Here is a 9,015-nt window from a genome sequence, read left to right as displayed (position 1 = left end):
GTTTTAGGTTAAAATTTACTATATAATTTTAAAAGTAGAAATGCGTATTTATCGATAAAAGCAATTTAAACATAAATCTAAGATTTTATTTAATAATCTTAGTTCATAAGTCGAAATCAAATCAATATCTATTGATTTTCGGTTTGATATCAATCACATTTTCTATTGATTTTCGAAGAAGATCGATATTTTATCAAAATTGTATCGATAAATGAAATTCAATAGAAAATCTAGTAGGTATCAAATCAAACGATTTTAAAATCAATCAACTCCAAATCGACTTGTGAACCCGGGAATTATTTTATTTTTAATGAAAATTTTTTGATAAAGAAATATTTCCAACAAAAACATAATTTTTATGAATAAATTCAACGTAAAAAGTACGGAAAATGTATGGAAAACAAGCATTAAAGAAAAAAATAGATTTTTTGTTTTTTAGAATAAAAATTTTTATGCTTCTACTAAAATATTGAAAATTTTATAAAAATATTGAGTCGAGGAAAAAGTCTCTTCATATTTTTTAATTCAAAATTGTATACACAATATCTTCATTCAATATCTTTCATTCAAAAATGAACGAAAGTTAAATTAAAGAAAAAAGGATTTTAAAGCTAAAGAAATTTCTACTTTCGAAAGATTACTATATTTTTTAAGTTTCAGTGAGTTTGGTAATTACATTTACATTACACAAAAAACTACGAGCTGAAAAAGATGAAAAAAATTTCTTTTTACTTTCACTATATCTCTCACGTGCCCAAAAAAAGTTTACAAAAATTTTCGACTACCTATCGTGAAAACTTTCCCTACAAAATCTTGTTTTTTTTAATGTTCGTATGATTTTTTCCTGAATTATTCGCAAGTTAAATAAAGGAGCATTTTAATTTTGCTTATAATTTCGATTAAAATCATCATACCGAAATTTAAAAAACATTCTTAAAGCTGAAACTTTGCTAGCGAATGATATAATTGTAACAAAAATTTCGCAACAAATGAGAAACTTTTACAAAAAAATTTTTTTAAATATGAAGAAACTTTTTCCCCGACCCAATAAAACAAGATAATTCTTTGATCAAATTTGTGTTTAATTTGACTTTTTTTCGTTCTTGTTCGCCAACTAACAATCATATTTATTCTGAGCGCAAATTCGATTTCTGTGCGATGTGAATTACAAATAATATTCCGGATTTTACAGGCCCGCGCATCGGCGTATTCGTGGCAAAGAAATCCTAGTGCGCAAGTAGGCCCCCCTTCTTTTCAGGGCCCCATTGGGAGACCCCTATGTGCACCTGTGCAGGTTGAGAGGTGTGTTTTCACTTGGCAGTTCAACCTACAATCGCGTGCAAGAACGTTCCGCGGAGAAGGTTGTCCGTTGTCTTGATTGAAACGAGTAGAAAAGACGATTTATGATATTCATGATAGAATTTTCAATCACCATTGTTCTTTTAAAAAAGTTTTAAAAGTTTTCAAATTTTTTAATAATTCTATAAATACAAAATATTTTAATAAGTGAAGGATTTACGTTGGGAACAATTACGTTGTGCTATTAAACATTTTATTCTTCTCAACGAGAATTAAATTGAATTGTCAAAGATAAATGAAGAAAATCAACGAAACATTTCTCATGAAACTTCAAAAGGTATTTCTTTCTGAAGATCATAAAACATAAACAATTGAACGAAAAGTGATAAAAGCTACAATTTTATTAATATTAATTATTTTTTTAAATAAAAGCTAAAATTTTAATAAATTACAAAAATAATTTTGTTACAATTTGAAGGTAGATCTCAGACATTATATCTTGGACATTAAAAGAATAATCAAAGATAAGAAATATGAAAGGCAGATTTTGTTACAAATTAATTAACATTTGTTAGAATCTTTCTCTGTAGTGAAACAAAACCTTGAAATATATTTTTATAAAATAATCTGGTAACAAAAACTAAACAATATATGTAAACCGATGTATATCTAACATACGAAATGACTTTATAATAATAATTAAGTCTAATAATAAACAAATTAAATTATAATAATAATAAATAATATAATTTCTTTACAACTAATTTAACTTTATTGTTATAAAACTTAATCTTAATTAAAAACTAAATTTTTATATAAAACTGTCATTATGAAGATATATTTTTAAACATCGTGTTTAAGTATTGATGTAATGTTTTAAATATTACTAAAAGTAATAAAAAAAACTTTAATATAAAATTCAGTAAAAATTTATGTAAATTATGAAAATTGTATAACTAATATAATAAAATGATTAATTAAATATTTTAGATGTATTCAATTTTTGTATTCAATTACATGAAATCGCGGTCAAAATTGCAATTTAAAGATTGGCTTAATATCTTTAGATAATTTGGTACTAGCTATTTTTTAAAGCAAGAATTTAACTTAAAAACACATTGATCGTAAGTATTAAAGAAGAATCAATCTCCGATTATAAAAGTGAAAGGAAAGAACTGATTTAAACATGAATTGATTTTAAAAAAATAAAGATTCAATGGCGTATAACCTCGATCCGCAAGCAAAGATAGCAAAACAATAAAATTCTATCTTTAGGGGAGACTGGAAACAATTGTAACGGAGATTAGTTGTAACAATGCATTTTTTTTAATGATAAAAGATAAGATAATCATATGAAGAACAAAAATAGTCGGTACTGAGGCCTGCGTTTGCTTCATGACATCAATCGCGCGTGCGCCGCATGTAAAAGAAGTTATACAATATATAGGGTGCTCAGATAAGTCATGTAAGTTTATGATGTATAGTGTTTTGCTTTAAACTTTCAAATAAAATGCTTTTTATCATGTTTTCATTTTATTGATTCTAATATATTTTCTCAAGCTAAGCGCATATCTTTTTTTTATATCTTTAAGTGATTTTAAATATATTTATGTAAATGTTGACAACATCGATTTGGGATTAAAAATATCGCATCGCCAGGATACATTGTAACATCATCACAATTAACGGTAAATGTTAAGAAAAGTTTGCTCATCTCAAATTTTGATAAAAGATACAATGAATGTATTTATGCGTTTTCGCATAAAAATAAAGATTTGACAAGAAAAAAATGTCGCTCTGATTCATGAACCAAAATATTTTAAGTTGACGACGATTCAGGTTAGAAAATCTGTCACAGCCACGAAAAAATATACTGCAATGCAAATACACGATAAGATCACATTTTCATGCTCTATGGCCGTGAGTGTTGTATTTCTTATTGTAATAGATATTATTCACTGCTTTATAAACACAAACTCATTGGTTTAAAAACAAATTATTTATTGTGAAATACAAATTTACTGTTTTAAAAACACAAATTCATTGCTTCAAGACAAATTTTCAGCTCTAAAACACAAATTTACTGTTTTTTAATAAAGTAAATTTACTGATTTAAAAACAAAAATAATATAAGGAGATAATTTCTATTTTAGAATAAATAATTTATTTTTAAAGCATTGAATTTGTGTTTTTAAAGCAGTCAATTTATGTTTTAGAACAGATAATTTGTTTTTAGAATATGTTACAACTTTCCCTAGCTTTGCTTCATTTTGCCCCAAATCGAAGCAAGAAGCGAAGCATATTAATTCCGATTTTGTTAATCATAAACAGCCTAAAATTACCTTTTTGCAAATAGTACCATAAATCTAAATATTTGTTGTGTTATGTGCATAAAAAGAAATAAACATATTTATCACAAATAAAGAAATACATGTATATTTCTAAGAATTGTTTTTCTAACAACTGTCCCCAGTCTTCCCTACTATTTCAGCAAGATGAAATCTTAATAATTAGAGTAAAATTAATTTTAAGTGTTGAGTTTAAACTCTATAGACACAATGTAATTCAATAATGTAATCGCAAATATTGATTCAGTCTTACGTGGGAAGCAAGCAACTTTCGAATGTATATCCGAGATGAGATGTCTTGATTCTCGATTCAGAAGAAAATATCTATTTTGAAGAGGAAATTGACAAAATTGAAAATGGACATCATGTTGGAGAAAATAGGAAAATTAAATTTGGTAATGTCTATAGTTTAGTATGTATAATTTAAATAACATTAATTATAAACTATATAAATTAAATATAACACGCTGTGTATGATATATTAACAACATGAATAATAAATGCTTTGTATTTGCTCTAATTTGCGGTTGCTTAATTGTATTTGAGCTAAGAATGACAATTGTGTAATTGTACAGTTTTGTGTAATTGTACATTGTTAAAAAAATAGATACCGAATCATCAATATAATCAATTTTTTTTAATATTTGATATAGTATAATAGTAATAAAAAAGTTTAATAATATAATAACAATTATTTGGATTTATAAATAATTAATTTTTATCCAATTAAAAAACTGTGATACTTAAATTTTTTAATTAATTAATTAATGTGTTCTATAAAGCAAAAATGAAATATATGATTGAAAACATATTACATAGGGTAAAACCATTAGTTATAGATCAACTTTAAAAAAAAATCATATTTTTTTTATCCAAAACAATATCAAACAGTTAATAAAACATTTAATAATAATGATTGATCATAAAGATTACGTTATGAATGGAATTTTATTCCATTTTATTACCATTTTATATGGTTTAATTTGGGTTTTCAAGGGGGAACACCACTGTGACGAATTCAAAAAATCGATTTTTTTGCATTTTTGTAATATTTGAAGTCTTAAAAATATGTCCCTAAAATATTATATTGAAATTTGTAACAGAGCTATAATAAATATGATGGAGCACGTAGTCAGATGCATAAATTAATTGATTGATAAAACTTTAAATATGTTTTTTTCGAAACTACGTTTTCATAACTAGACGCTCTCGACCAATTTTTATCTAAATGACTTGAATTTTGGACAGAATGTTTACAACAAAATTGTCAAGCGTATGAATTTTTCAATCGGATTATTAGTTTTTGAAAAACAATAAAAAAAAGTAATGATTTTTTTTCGCAAAGTTGGGACTTTTTTTTTTAAAACAGCGTTATTTTGTCTAAAATTATTTTATCAAAAAATTAGTACGCTTAACTGAAACTACACTCATATAGGGGAGACCTGGGCTAATAGATTCATTCTTCAGTTTCGAATTTTTACAAACGAAATTAAAAGATTTATCGAAAAAATGAATTCTACAGTTACTACATACATTTGACTACCTAATAATATTTTAATAATAAGAGGATAATTAATAAGAAAAAAATGCATTTTTCTAATGCATTTCATCTGATTTAACTAGCCCTAGAACCAGAGTAATTTGATTAAAATTATGAAAATAAAGATTAATATATTTTAAGCTACATTTTTGGCTACATTAATAAAACTTTCATAAAATTTATATTTTAAACAAACATTCGCTTCGCAGGACAAAACAATACTTCTTTTTGCAAAATTTGTTCATTTTGTGCAAAAATACATCAAATGAGCCTAGTTTTCGAGATTGGTCATGAAGGAACTAAACTTATAACATTTACCACTGAGATAAATCTCTTTGAAGGAATAAAATTTTAAGTTAGTATTATAAGAGTCATCATTAAATGAGTTATACAGTTTCAGTTATACAGTTGCTGTGGTTACTCTATTATCCTCATCCGTTCATTTTTTGACAACATTAACAAAATATGATAACAAAGACACATAAACAAAAAAAAATCTGTTGGATTTTATTAAGTAAGAAACTACTCTTACTATCTAAATAGAAATCAAATATCTCGGACAATTATATAGGATTGTAAAACAAAAACTTTAAAAATAAGAATATTTATTATTATGTTATATAAGTGTACGATTTTTTAAAATATAACATAACTTCATAGATGTGTTCGCAACAAGATGTTATAGCAGACTGAGCGGCAGTCGCTGCTCAGACACGTTTACGTCTCGCGTGTTTTGTTTTTAATGTAGCCTCGATTATTCTACTTATTCCTAACTTATCCCTAACTTATCAACTGACTCCGGTTTTCCCTACTTTAAATAAAAAAAAAATTTTATTTTAGAGCCATCCGCAGCACGAGCATACACCCATGTTTTTCCAGACGAGGTGCAACATCAATGAGCATTGAGAGATTAGAAATATTAATATTAATTAATGAATTTTTTGTAATAACTTCGTAAATATATATTAGTAAATATTTGTATTAATTGTATAAAGACAATAATTCACACAAGCTATTAGTTTTTACAAAAAAAAATTTACAAAGATATTTTTTTTTTTCGGCCGTCACAGTGGTGTTCCCCCTTACAAAAAGTAAAGTAACAATTATTAACAATTAGACCTCATGTACTAATTGCAAATCATTTCACTAAATGGTTTATTCTTTTTGGTGGCGTTACTACATCTCATAAGGATAAAAATGATTTGCGTATGCATATCGTAATATACCATATATATATATATATATATATATATATATACACACATAATGAAATTATTTTTCAAAATTGATGATTCACATCTAATTGTGGATAATGATGCAATTTTAACAAATTCAAGTTTATTTAAAATTAATGAGAATTACAAATCAATGATAATTTAAAAAAATTGATGAAAATTAAACGTTAACAAAACAGTTAAATTATGAATAGTAACACTTTTTGCATATAGATGTACATGTATACTATTTTATATTCTATTTTGATACTTAAAACAAATAAATCTTTTCGGAATAGTATCATTTATAAGATTTGACAAATTTTTAAACATTTTTATAATAAATTTACGCAATAAAAGTATTGTTATAACATAGTGATTAAACAACATATTTACCCAGATAATTAGACATGCCAAAAGCACGCATTACAAATTTATGCTATATATTATGTTGGAAAAAGTCAGGCAGTAATTGAGCACGATCTGTCATTTCAATTAGTGTTAAAAATACAACAAAAATTCTTCAGACAATACATTGTAACATACTTACAATAAAAAAATATTTAAAAAATTGAACACAATAATTTAATATAAATAGAACAAAATTCAAATATTATATGTTGCACAAACAGAAAATAAACCAAAGTTAGGTTTGTCATGATGTCATGTTAAATTAGCAAAAGGTACTCAGAAATCTAGCACATTTGCTATCACATTATGAGAACGGTAACGCAGCAAGAATATCGCACAACTTATTATATCAAATATTGACAGCAAAAACAGCAAAAATCGGGCATAATCTGTTGTCACGATGTGACTGCTCAAAACGCGGCATATGTATGTTGCGATTTACTTTATTAACTATTGAAAGAAAAAACGCAGTAGAAATTATGCATAATCTGTCGTCAAATGTTATATTGTATCATAGTTTTCTCGTTTATCGATAGGCGACGTATCTATCAATATTTATCTTGTATTTAAATTTCTGTCACGGGCAAATAAAGATTATATAACGCGGCTAGTGAAAATAAAAATGTATAATATTTTCATATTGGTTTAATTTCTGATACAATTCCTATACAGAATTCTGAATATTAAATTGATTTTTTAAAATCGAGCAATTCTCTCAATATGGAAAATTATTCATTTATTAACACTAAAGATACAAAAAAATTAAAAGTTAAAACAATTTCTATTTAGCAAAATCTTATTCTGATTAAATGTATTTCTTTAATAAAAATGCATTTAGTTAATAAAAGTTAAATGTATAATATAAATTATATTTATTTATTTATTATGCGTGTTTTCTGCAGTTACGTCATGACGGCAGGCTATACTCGATTTTTGCTGTAGTTTTGTTGACAATATTTAATATAATAAGTCATGCTGTAGTATATTTAATATAATATTATAAGTCTTTTTCATATTTAATATAATAAGTCTTGTCGCGATTTCGCTGTCACAATGTGACATCAGATTATGCTTGATTTCTGCTGTCTTTCTGCTATTAGTATTTGATATAGCAAACTTTGCCCGATATTTGCTACGTATTTGCTCACGATATCTGTAGCAAAGAATGCTCGATTTTTATTGCATTTCTATCGTCTTTCCATGTTAGCAGATTATGCTATTAGAAAATAAGCTTAATGAGGAAACAGCAGCTTAATATCTGCTGTAATGTTATGATCAAGTTTGCTAGCGTACTGCTGGCATATTGCTAGCATTTTGCTATTTGGGTTAATCTCAATTGAGAATAATGTTGATTTTTTTCCATGAAATCTAGTGCTATTTACTATCTAACTATAAAAGCCATAAATTTTTATGATATTACACTTTGAATGAATTTTTAAAGTCACATACGTCAATTAATCTCACACATTTAATTGATTAACAATATTAAAAAAAAATGTGAAGCGCTATTCCTAATAAATTAAATTCAATTGACACTTGAAAGAAATAAAACTAATGCTAAAGAATGTCTTGTGATATGTACCATTTAATGAAAAATACTATAAAATATAATTACTATAAAATATAATACTAAAAAATATAATTATTTTAATATCAAAAGTGATTAGTGCCTGATCCATATCTAGTGGTTTTATCCTGATTGAATTTAATTGTCATTAAAATCTTATTTCTAATATGTAATTCTTCATATATAATGAGCATATAACGAAATATCCATAACACTTTTTATTGCAATTTCAAAAAAAATACTTAAATCATCATCAAAGATATGTGAGTGAAAATTTCTCTATTAATATGCACATGCGCCGATTTTAAGTTAAGAAGTACTTTATCATTATTTTTTTTCTTTGTAACTTTTTTTTTTCTCAAATATTCAAATCATTAATGTTTATTAATAATTATTATTTTTATTATCATTTAAACTGATAACATAAACGTCAATTATATCAATGCAGCTGAATGTTTATGGTATCAGGTTTAAATAATAAATACAAAATACAGTCGAACATAATAAATACAAAATAACATACAAAATAAAATACAAAATAAAATACATTGTATTAATAGATATCTGTAATTATAAATCATAATAAATGCATAGAAGTAACATTATATAAATATTAGTAAACTTAATGAATTATTT

This window comes from Atta cephalotes (genome assembly GCF_000143395.1).
Source record: "Atta cephalotes unplaced genomic scaffold scaffold00027, whole genome shotgun sequence".
In the NCBI taxonomy this organism is placed as follows: Eukaryota; Metazoa; Arthropoda; class Insecta; order Hymenoptera; family Formicidae; genus Atta; species Atta cephalotes.
Note: the sequence above shows the minus strand (reverse complement) of the source record.